This window comes from Cupressus sempervirens, chromosome 7 (assembly GCF_028749045.1).
Source record: "Cupressus sempervirens isolate cs-2001-9-10 chromosome 7, ASM2874904v1, whole genome shotgun sequence".
Classification (NCBI taxonomy): Eukaryota; Viridiplantae; Streptophyta; class Pinopsida; order Cupressales; family Cupressaceae; genus Cupressus; species Cupressus sempervirens.
This window is the reverse complement of record NC_143124.1, coordinates 19021169-19034556: the sequence shown is the minus strand read 5'-3', so window position 1 is coordinate 19034556 and position 13388 is coordinate 19021169.

The window sequence follows — 13388 nt, the reverse complement described above, 5'->3', positions numbered from 1 at the left end:
TTCTCAGCTTGAACTAGCTTTCTCGGCACTCACAGATGAACATCATTAAGCTTTGCAATTGACCTTGTTACAACTTACACTTCTAATGTATATAAGTGTGTCCATCCTCTATATCTTAGAATATGTCATCAATACACTATTTCATCAATGTCTTAGTTGATCCTTATAATGCATTACAAAAACATAACTTCAACCTCTTCTCTAGGTGCTCTAGTTACCTCTTATTGATTAACTCCTCCTTGCTAATCAACTACGTGATAGTACTTGGATCTTGTAAGCAATTATCATTCCAAAAAATAGCGAGTTTGACATCAATGACAAAACAATGATTGAAAACATTCTTTACCAATCTCATTATTCTTCTATTAATGATCTTTTCAATCATTTCCAACAATCTCCCTCTTTGGCATTGATGGCAAACCAAACTGATTAATTGGTTAAGCTGATCAACTTAGTTACCATCAAACTTGTATGTCAAACAAAAAACTTGTTGTCATTTCATATCTATTGCATATCTCCCTCTTTGTATCATATCTCCCTCTTTTGCTGATACACATTGATTCCTCTTTTTCTGCTTCCACCTCTTAGTTGTTGTTGATTAGTTTCATACCTCTCCCTCTAATCTAGTATTGATCAGTTTCTCATAAATCTCTCTCTTTGACATTAATGCCAAAGGTGTAGCATCTTGAATATGCTCGGTGTAAACTTTTGCATCTCCAATTTTCTCCCTCTGTCACCATACTTTTGACTGATTTGGAAATTTTGTACCTGTTAACATCCTCTGCATCAACTTCTATTTTTCAATGATCAACTCCTTTTGATGCAGGGAAACTTGTTTTTTTCTTTAAATAGCTTCGGTTAGGGGCTTTACCCCTAACTTACCTCTAAGATACTCATAAGCATCTTTAGTTAACGTTTTAGTGAAGATATCAACTATCTATTTCTTGGTGTGAATGTATTCCATCTTCACTTGCTTGTCTTCTACCAATTCTCTAACATAGTGATACTTGATTGCAATATGCTAGGTTTTTTCATGCATTACTGGATTCTTGGATATGTTTATAGCACTTGTGTTATCACAATATAGTATCACTGGTCTATTTATCTCTTCCTTCATTCCCTTAAATAGATGCTCGAGCCATACAATGTTTGTGCAATTAATGGTTGCTACTACATATTCTACTTCTGTTGTGGACTGTGATGTACATATTTGTTTCTTGCTAGTCCAAGTAACTAGTCTCTTTCCTAAGAAGAGTGCTCCTCCACTGGTGCTTTTTCTGTCATCAATTTTTCCTCCCCAATCGACATCAGTGTAGGATTTCAACTCAAACTTATCACTCCTCTTGTAGTATAGTCCAAAATCATTTGTCCCCTTAAGATATCTCATTATCCTTTTTATTGCCATGAGATGATTTTCTATAGGATTAGTAAAGAATCTTGCCACTATTCCAACTACTAATGCTACGTCTAGTTTGCTATGTACAACATATTGTAACTTTCCTATCATAGATCCATACATTGTCTGGTTGACTTCAATAGATTCATCATTCTTGGATAGCTTGTGTCCAGTTGCCATTGGTGTGCTGACAGGTTTGGAATCTTCTAGACCAAATGCTTTGAGTATCTCTTTGATATTCTTTGATTAGGTTACAAATATACCATGTTTTAATTGATGTACTTGCAATCCAACAAAGAACTTTATTTCTCCAAACATTGATATCTCAAATTCATGTTTCATCTTGTCAGCAAAATCTTTGCTAAGTACTTCCTTTCCCCCAAATATTATGTCATCCACAAAGATTTCTGATATAAGGATCTCCTTATCTTCTTCTGATTTGGTATACATGTTGCTATTGTCATCAATTCTTTCAAAACCTATCTGCACCAGATATTTATGAAGTCTTTCATACCAAGCTCTAAGAGCTTGCTTTAATTCATATAGAGCTTTATGCAGTTTGCAAACCTTATCTTTGTGATTTTCATCAACAAACCCTTCTAGTTTCTCTATGTAGACTTCCTCTTCTAGTATACCATTTAGAAATGTAGACTTTACATCCATTTGGTAGACTTTGAAACCTTTATAAGCAACATATGCAAGTAAGGTCCTTACTCCTTCCATTCTTGCAATAGAGGCAAAAGATTCTCCATAATCTAGTCCTTCTTCTTATGCATACCCTTTGCAGACTAGACTTTCCTTATTCCTTGTGATATCACCATTTTCATCTAGCTTATTTCTAAACACCCACTTGGTTCCAATCACATTTTTATCTGTTGGTCTTGAAACTAAGGTCCAAGTCTTGTTCTTTTCAATTTGCTCTATCTCTTCTTTCATTGCATTATACCAATCATCATCTTGTAGAGCTTCACTTACTGTCCTAGGTTCTACTTTGCTGAGCAGACATATCTTACTTCTAAGTCTATTCCTTGTCATTGGTCTGGCTTCTTTGTTTCCAATGATCTGTTTTCCAGGATGGTGTCTTCTTACATACCTTGCTATTCTTGGTTCTATCCATGTTTCCATGTTAGTTCTTTTAGCATCTGGATCACTATGTATATCTCTATCGGATAACTCTTCATCTCTTTCATGTGTGCTATTCTCAGACTCTGAATGTGCATTTCCTACATTCTGCAACTTGGCATCTGAATGCAACTTGGCATCCCCTATCTATGACTCAGCAGATACTGAAGTTTGCTGTTGATTTCCATTTTGATTTGCAGCATCACCTTCATTAGGCATACCTTCATAGAATTAAACAAAGGACTTGTATTCCTCTATTTTCTTGGTGCATTCAACATTTTGAACTTCTGCAAGCTCATCAAATTTTACATTTGCACTTTCCACAACTTTGTTAGTGTTAACATTTAAACACTTGTAAGCTTTGCTTCTAGTGGAATAACCAAGAAATATACCTTCATCACTTTTGGCATCAAACTTTCCATTCCTAGACTCTTTAAGTATATAACACTTACATCCAAATATTTTGAAATGTTTGACATTAGGTGAATGACCATACCATAGCTCAAAAGTTGTTGAATGAGTACCTTTCTTGATTTGAACTCTATTGAGTGTGTAGATTGCAGTACTTACAACTTCTCTCCAGTACATGAGTGCAACATTCTTTTCCATCATCAAAGTTTTAGCATAGTCAATCATTGATCTATTTCTTCTTTCTGCTATACCATTCTGTGGTGGAGTCCTAGGTGTTGATGTTTGCCTTTTGATTCCTTTGTCATTGCATAACTCTTCAAATTCTTTTGATGTGAATTCACCTCCTCTATCAGATCTTAGGTAGTTAAAGTTCTTTCCTATCTCCTTCTTAACTCTAGCCAAGTATCATTTGAACATTTGGAATGCATCTGATTATTGTTTCAGAAACATGATTGTCATTATTCTTGAGTAGTCGTCCACAAATAACATTATGTATCTATCACCTTTGTAGCTTTGCATTTCAATAGAACCACACAAGTCAGTATGGACTATCTCTAATACTTCATTGGAAGTATAGATCTTGCTTTTGAAACTGGACTTTGTCATCTTCCCTAGTTAACAGTGTTTGCACATTGTGTTGTCAGGCTTCTTCAATTTTGGCAATCCCTTGACTTTCTTCATTTTGTTGATGCTGATCAGATTGCCAAAGCTTACATGGCATAGCCTCTTATGCCACAACCATACATCATTAGTCTGTACCATAAGACAACAAGCATCTTCAATATCTAGATAAAACATATTACTCCTAGTTTGGTCTCCTTTTTCTATTAAGCTTCCATGAGAATCATAGATCTTGGCAGTTCTATTTTCAAATTCTACCTTGCATCCTATGTTGCCTAACTATGATACACTTAGTAGATTATAATTCAGGCCTTCAACATAGTATGCATTATCACATGATATCATCTCTGTAAGTTTAACGCTACCTTTTCCTTTGATTAGACATGGTGCATTATTACCAAATCTAACACTATTACCATCATATTGAGTGAAGGTAATGAACTTACTTTTGTCTCTAGTCATGTGATGAGAGCATCCACTATCTATGATCCACTTGTCATTTTTGTTCATGCAAGTTACCAAGGCTATTGGCTTCATCTTCATTTGATTCATCTTTCATAGCCACATAGACTACTTCATCATCATTCTCATCAGAATCTTCTTCAACAATGTAGCATCTTTTGCGTTTGTCTTTGTAGTCTTTGTTACTATCTTCTCTCTTGTTCTTGTATTTGCTTCCTTCTTTGTGGTTCTTCTTTTGTGTACACCTTGTTGTAATATGACCAACTTCATTGCAATTGAAGCAAATGATAGGCAACTTACCTTTGAATTTGCCTCTTCCTTTATGAAATCTTCTGCCCAGTAATGCCTCCAATTGATCTACATCATCACTAGATACATGTTTGCCTTTTCCATTCTTTTTCTTTGCTTCCATCTCCTCAGTGTCTTTTACCGTCATCTTGGCCTTGAAAGAAAATTTGAAGTTATTTGGTTTGTAGTTGTCAAAGTTGGATAGTTCAAATGCAGCAAGTCTTCCAATTATTCCTTCAAAGGTCAATGTGTTCCCTTGTACAGACCTTAGTTCTTGGATGGTTGAAACTCTTATAGCATAGATAGGGAGTAGAGTTTTCAAGTATTTGCTACTAATTTTTTCTTCTTGTAGTTGACCATCTAGAATCCTTATTGCACTTACCACTTCTTTCATTCTTGCACCATACTGAGCAGCATTTTCTCCTTCTTCCATCTTCATATCATCAAACTTTCCTCTGAGACTTTCTGTTTTGGCTCTTTGAACGTTCTCATCTCCTCCATAGATAGTTGATAGGGTTTTCCACATTTTGTGGGCAGTATCACATCCTTTGATGTCATCATATTCAGCATAACTGAGTGCTAAGGCAATCTCCAACATTGCTTGATTGTGCTCCTTCTTTTTGCTCAAATCATCTGTAGTGAGGGGTCCTACAGGGTCTACATGATTTGTTGTGATTGAAGTTTGTGCATAATCACCTATTGATCTAAGGTGCAATTTCATCAGACTTTTCCATGCAGCAAAGTTGTCTCTATTCAGATTGGGAACTTCTCTCTTGAACATCTTGATCTTCTTGCTAAACTTTTACTAAACTATAGTAGACCCATACAAGCTACCATTCATCCAAGCTTTTATCCTTTATCCTAGCAAGTTACTGTAAATCAATATGCAATAATGAAACACATAGAATCAACACATAACACAGAGATATATGTGGAAACCCAATTTGGGAAAACCACTAGTAACATGCTACCTTCTTTTCTCATCCTTCTGAAGTGATGCCCTGTTAAAGGCTACAAAACACTATTAAATGTGACCTTGTCAAAAGATTTCAACACCCTGTTAAAGGATTTACAAAAGGTTGTTAGGTCCACCTAATTCCATAGGACTTTCAAACACCTTCTCAAAAGGTTTCACCACCTAGCTTTTAAGCTAACCTATCAATATAGGATTTCAATATCTAATACAATTGCTAGAGAGTATTAGAAAGCTTTGACCTGATACAGTTTGCAACTTAAACCTTGCAAATCTTAGATCACACTTCAGCTCATCTACCTTTCTTGGCCTTTCTTCCTTGTAGTTCTAACAACTTGTTCACCCTTCAAGATCTATCTCCTTGAGTCTTTTGCTCGTTATGCCAATGCACTCATCTTCCTGTGGTCACTTGATCAAATCAGAGTCTCTATGCTCTATTCTTCCTTACTTGTTTCTTTTCCATGACACTTCTCATTAGCCTTCTCTTGGCTTCCTCTATTAACCACACTCTCCTCTCTCTTTTTGATCTCTGACCTGTAACTCCTTATAAAGAAGTTCTATAGTTCTTTTCTCGCTCAATTCTTCCTGCTTGTAACTTGAATTAGCTTGGAGAGAAAATGATGTAACTTTCCCTCCAAATTGTTCCTTCTAGAAACATCAATATAAATCCATCTATAATTGCCTAGAATTAGTTGGCATAAAATTTTGTGACACCAGCTCATCATTCTTATCACCCAACTGGTTCACAAAATTCAATGTAACAATCTTATCATCTATGATCTGGTCAATCTTTGACTTTTCAAATAATGCAGCAACTCGACACTATTGAAATACTAGTGCTCGACACATACTATGTTACTCAGCATCAACTGTGCTTTTACTGGTGCTCGGCACCTGAACAATTTTGCTCGGCATCCACTACATTTTTCTGATGCTTGGCACTTGAAGGCTTTTTCACTCAACACCTGAAGGTTACTCAATACATACTGGATTTTGCATTTGCTCATTTCCAATTAAGGATTTGCTCGGCTTGAACTAGCTTGCTCGACACTCACAAATGAACTTAGTTAAGCTTTGCAATTGACCTTGTTACAACTTACACTTCTAATATATCTAAGTGTGTCCATCCTCTATATCTTAGATTATGTCATCAATACACTATTTCATCAATGTCTTAGCTGATCCTTATACTTCATTACAACAACATAACTTCAACCTCTTCTCTAGGTGCTCTAGTTACCTCTTATTGATTAACTCCTCCTTGTTAATCAACTAAGTGATAGTACTTGGATCATGTAAGCAATTTTCATTCCAACAAATATCGAGTTTGACATCAATGACAAAACAATGATTGAAAACATTCTTTACCAATCTCATTATTCTTCTATTAATGATCTTTTCAATCATTTTCAATAGTTGCAACTATTGGAGAAGCTTGAGTTGGTGTGCTTTTACTTTGACTCTTTATGGCCATGGTCCATTCGACCCATTTCCTGATCCTTTTGATAATCCAGGGCATCATTATATGTAGCTCCTCTCCTGCATCTTCATAAGGTTCTGAGCTTATTGGAGTGCCTCTTAGCTTGGTCAGATAGGTGTTACTATACATGTTCTGACCATCATCTTCTACTCCTTCAACATTAATATTAACTTTGTACATCTTCACTTGATCCATTGTAAGCCTGGCAAAAGCACGATCACGGCTCTCGAACTTGTCCTTATAATCGCCCCAGTAGTCTTCAATGGTGGTGATGTGTTTGATTACACTTTCAATTTGCAAAACCTCCCTTGCATACTCATTTGGATCAAACATGGGCCTTAAGACTTCACACATCTCTAACTTATACTTCATTTCAAACACTTTTAGCATGTTCTCTGCATCAGAACGGGTTTCGCAACTGAAAGCTCCCACCTTCATAGGGAATTCATACCCTTTCGTCTTCATACTTCCAAGCATGTTCACTTGAATTGCTTGTCGCATGATCTTGATCAGCATCATCATATCACTAGAATACCTCAACAGCTTCAAGGGGAGACCATCAAAAGCTACAAGACACAAATATGGAAATGATGACTTTCACTATTTATGTTGGCCCAACAATAACTTTCTATCTTCCCATACTTACTTTCCCGTTTTCCTTTAAGTTTCAGGAAGTTACCAATAGAGTACTCTGCGAGGAAATATCCGCTGAGTTGAATTTCGATCATTAACTCTTTCCTGCAATGGTTAGATTATTCCTATTATCATCTTGAGATATCTTATGCACAAATTGTGGGTCCAATCTGCTTGCTAGCTTGATTTTCTTTAAATTCCAGGAAATTGTCTTCATGGGTTAAAAACTCGCCGAGGAGAAGACAATTTGTATTTCTCTGCTAAAGCTTCCCTTTTAACTGAACTTTAGACCATTGTCTTCTTTGGGTTTAGAAATGTTTAAGGGGTGTGTGAAAATTCACTAGGGACTCACCTTTTGTCACTTTTCCTTCAGAACTGCCTTTTCAAGATTACACGATGTTCACAGAGACTCGTGCCACAAAAGAAATTCTAGAACATTTTCTTGCAACCAAATAAGAGTTTCCCTAACAAAATAATTATTTTAAATGTTTGACACTTACAAATGTAGCTAAAGGTTTATTTTTACACAACAGTGAAGAGAAAGGAATTATTAAATATGAATATACCTAGTGTTTATGCAACTAGCAAGAACACACAAAGGAACCTGATATGGCCGTCTCTACCTGTGAAGGAAATTGCTAGCTCTCTTTATATTCCAAAACCGTGACTCAAACCCTATTTAATATTTACTTCCAATTGGCGCGAGAAAGCAGTTCTTCCACAGCAATATTATTATTATTGTTATCATATATATAGGCAAACTCATATTATTATTATTATTATTATTATTATTATTATATAGGCAAACTCATTTTTAATTATTATTCCTTTCTCTTCGCTGTTGTGTAAAAATAAACCTTTAGCTATATTTGTAGGTGTCGCACATTTAACAATAATTATTTTGTTAGGGAAACCCTTATTTGGTTGCAAGAAAAAGTTCTGGAATTTCTTTTGTGGCACGAGTCTCTGTGAACATCGTGTAATCTTGAAGTTCTCTTACGTTTTAAATGTAGCCTATAATACATGCATTCACATAAATTTAGAGGTCTTCTGTGCCGTGTTTTGTTTATTTCTTTTAATATTTGTCATACACATCATTTATAATGCTGCCACAATGATTTTTACAACCGCTGTTCACGTATTGTGCACGAGTCTGCTCCATATAATGTTGGATCGCTGTTGAAAGTAACTAGGATGATTGCCGTCCTTCCCCTATTATTGTTTCGGCTTTACCTTGATGTGGAATTGCTGCGCTATAATTATTACTCTCTTTCTTGGAAAGGTCACACCTTGTTAATATATGCTTGAGCAGGTTTACTGTACAAAATTTGAATGGTACTTCTCTGTCTTCAATATATGTCACCATGAGGTCATATAGAGGTTTAACCTGGGGCTTTTATGTATCCTATCTGGAACACTGTGTTTTATACTTTTGGAGGACTTACGCATAACGTTTCTTATAATACTGCACCATAATGTAACTCAGGCAGCTGAGACCTCATATATATCGTTGCTTGTTTTCTTTGAAGGAGATGTTATCTTTATGGATATGTTATAGGCACCTCTGTGTAATTTTGCAATAAACTGTTCTCTACGTTATAATACAGAGAAGAATTCATCAGGAAATTATGTGATAAGAGGCTTCTTCTGAAACTAAGTCTTATGGACACACTGCACAAAAAAGTATCCATTTCCAACCCAACTGCAATAAACTAAGTTGTGGGTTCGGATTCAGGTTTGGAATTCGTTCAAATTTTTTTGGGGGTTGGGTTCAGATTCGTTTTGGGTTTGTCCCCATACAAGAATATATGTTTTAAATATACGTGTGCATGCATGCATAGATGCAGCAGCAAATCAGTTCATACACCACTATGCTAATATTAAAGTAACATAGCAAAATACACAACCATATAAATGTTTCAGTTCAAAACAATAATGTCAACATTAATAATCAGCCATCATTGATCCATCAAGTAAATCATCATCTTTCTGCTGTTGCAAATTAGAAGCACAAAAATTAATGCTATTGGCCCATTTAAGGTCAAGGTTGGGATTTTTGCCCCTTTGTAAGCTTCACACATTATCTAAGATACCGGATGATTCAAAGAAAACAACTTTGGATCAGACTAAATAAAGCCATGAAAGCAGGCTTTGGATCCATAATTATCCATGATAAATCTCTTTAGAATTTGTTCAATCCATAGTTTTCTATACATGTTAGGCTATATGCACGAGTTATGGTATTACATACATTCCATATTAGATGCATGATACTTTTATACATCTTGATTCCTCTTCTCAAGTAGCATTGAATTCAAATTAAATATGATTAGTAATTTGAGTAATTTGGCAAAAAGACTTTTAGAAAAAGTAAATAAAAGGGTGTACTTTGACAAAATTCTCTCAAAATTCTCCTAAATTCTGTTTAGGTCCCTCTGCTGGTAACCAAAATCACCCAACAGTAGTGTTAATTTTTTCAGGGTTCCTCTCAGAGAATTCCCAGCAAAATTCAGTCTTTGTAGCTGACTTGACAAGGCCCAGACATCTAAGAGAATTGAACCAGGAATTCCTAGTTCCAAGAGGTAATCTGGTAACTTAGGCAATAAATGATAGCTTTTGGGGAATTTCTGTTGGTCCCTATTTAGAGTTATATTTCTTTCAAATTCACCTAGCAACTTGGTCTTTTTTCTTTGTTTCATCCAATTGCATTCTTGGACAACGCCCCTTATTCTAAACCTCATCTAATTTTGATCCAAGGCATGGCGGAATTTGGGAAGTTGGGAATTTCGTAAGTGGGATTTTGGAACTTGAATTCCATATTACAATTTATGGAATTTATTTGGGACAGTTTGGTTCAAACACAAACACATTTGATATTTGGAATTTGTTATTCCAAGCCTGTTTGGTTCAATATACAGATGTATGGTTCAAAAAATGAAAATAAAAGTTACAGTGAAAAAGGCGATTCATATCTCCAATATGTTCAAGGACCTATTATGGTGCTTCCAACTCCACACATGCCGAAAATGTCGATGTTCATTTCGACACTAGTTATTTTATTTAATCCAAACATACGAGCAAGTGTAATAATAGCCAAAATTCTTCCTCTGATTTAAAATAATTGTTTTCATACGAATTTTTGCAATAATCTTTTTGAATTTCTTCAAGCGACACTTGCTAATTTTTACAAAATGGCATTCAAAGGTTGCCCGAAGTAGATGCAAAGGGCATCATTTCTTGAAACGCCTCACTCTCTTAGTTACAACTCGGTAAATTCAAAAAATATGTGCAAAAATAGGTGCTCCCAAATGGGCATCTGTTGGTTAACAGTTTGTTCTCCTTATTATATTATATAACCTGACTCTTTTAATGCCCAATGTTTTGCAGAAACAAAAGGATGTTACCAGCAAATGGATCAGTGTACGTATTTTATCACTGCCTTTTGAATTACAACTCCCTTAGGAGTTGCAATGATATGCAATGAACATGTCTTTCTTAGATTAGAAATTTGTGACAAAATAAGCTCTTAACCTGAGAGTAGTAAAGGCTAACAAAATTGCTTGTAGGCACCAACAATTTAGGCGAAATAGATGAGGACGACCTATCACACTCAATGGAATAACTATAGTAGATTGTCTTGGAATTCTCTGACTTTTACTCGTGATCTAAATGCAAGTTAATCATCTAAATTTAAAAGAGGAAAGGAAGAAGAGATGCACGTGAGGGCAAATGGAATTGCTTTAACTAACAGACTTAGGTGAAATAGAATTCAACATGTTACTAATAGATTCATCCACATTTATCCTTCAATTTCGAATGAAACTACCTTTAACATGTTACAGAACTAACAAGAGGAGAAGTAGAACCATATATGAAAAGGTAAATGGAATTACCTATGCTGTGAACACCATAGTGAAATGGAATCCACATGGTTATCACAAAATCATATGTAATTGTCCTTCAACTCTCAATTTAAAACTAATCTATGAATGGGCAACAAAACATGACAAGCAAATAGGGTAAATGGAATTACAGAGCCAATTCACCATCAAGTTTGTCGACCTTTGTATTATCATCACAAATTACATTTATAGTTTTTTGTCATCCCTCGGCTCTGGCAGAGCAACAATCACATAATAGAAAGAAAAATAGAATAAAACATGAAAATATTTAATCTAGAACATAAGGTGAACACGTGGCATCTTTCCCATCGATGATCCTGATTTCACGACAATTTTGAAAACACATGATGACTGTTTATATTTGTGCTGCCTTAGGAATCTTGTGAAAATCTTTATTTTCTTCATATTCTGCTATTGCCAAATCCACATAATTCATATCTCAACGGTTACAATAGATTTAAATTTCAACCGTCGATTTTAAATCAATGATCACGATCAAAACCTATTAATCTTCTTTATTTTCCCTTATCACTTCCTTGCAACCATGGTTTATTCAATATCTTTATTCGATGCAGTGATGCGATTTATTGGCTCTCGCTACTTTGTTGAATTAACCCAAGGTTGCCTTTAACCACTAGCGAACATGCAAAAATCATACTGTTGCTCCTTCGCAGCTGTAACTCATTAACCCATGGTTAGTCTTAACTACTTGCGATGATGCGACGGTTCAAAGTTTGAGTGCCTTGTGTTAATTTTCACAATCTCGCCACTTAAAATCTTTTAACTTTATTAGTTCATGCTAAAATGCGTTCAATGAAGAAAGATTGTCTTCACTCTATTGCAATGCTAACCTTAGGTCAACTCAATCCTCTTGCGACGATGCAATCCTCTACTTTCGCCACTTCGCTACCGTAAGTCATGGTTAACCTTAACTACGTGTGAGCTTGTGATCACTATTTACATTAATTGATCTTATCTTTCGCATTGTCACAACCTTCTTGACCATCTGCAACAAAGTAGCATGTTTGCACACTAACCAATGTTCACATCTTTGCGAGATTAAAATTAACTGTTCTTTCAAACCTACGAGGGAGCGAATATGCTTGAATTTGACTGCATCACTTCTTCGCAACTGTTAATCACTTAACATATTTACTTTTTGCAATGTTGGGCTAGAATTTGACTTAAACTTTTTGAACACTTTTCGCAGCTTCACAACCTGAAATTCCTTAACTGCATGATCAACTGCGACCTTGCGATAGCTTATAATCCTAGCTGCCATGTATTGTTTGTAGTTTCGCAACTCAGGATCTTGGCTTATGGCTTAACTATGCGATGGTGTGCTCTTAATGTTTTTGTTACTTAGCAACTTGAAATGAGAGCTTAGCTAACAGCGTGCGATGAAGCGATAACTTTGAACTTAACTGTAGCTGCTCATTTTCGCATCCTCGCGACTTGAAAATGCTTAACTATTAAATCACCTGCAAACATGCGATAAAGAACCCTTTTGCAACTTCACTACTGATCTTTCATCATATGGAATATAAGCCGCGACGTTGCGAACACCTTTGGTTTGATCTTCATCCAACAACCTAGGATCCATTTCTGAGAGCAATTGACTTTTCAACCAACCAATGGCGTTCGTTCCCTTTGTCAATTGACTTTTCAACTCGTCCACGTAGTTGCCGATACAAATCGATTTCTCTGCATTCTGAACTCAATCACCTATGATATCTTTCATTAAAATGCAATTACTGCAAACCTTTGTCTTTGAAATCCTTCTGAATCTTTTGATAATGAATCTCCAAAGTCCACGGACCTTCTTCTCATCAAGGAGACGCTTATAACCAACTCATCAAACCCTAATCACCTAGTCTTTGACAAGTGCAATGCTTTCATGATTTCCCGCATAAGTTAGCTTGAAAGGTAGATGAGAAGAGAGGTCATCCCAAGAGCTTTCTAGACACAGACTCAACATTGAAATTGACTTGATTACAACCTAGAGCAAAAAGGAATGAGACTAAAAATTGGGCAACAACTGGCTCTGTCTAGGGATTTAAGCATGACAATGCTTAAAAGAATCCAAACAATCTTTGGTTC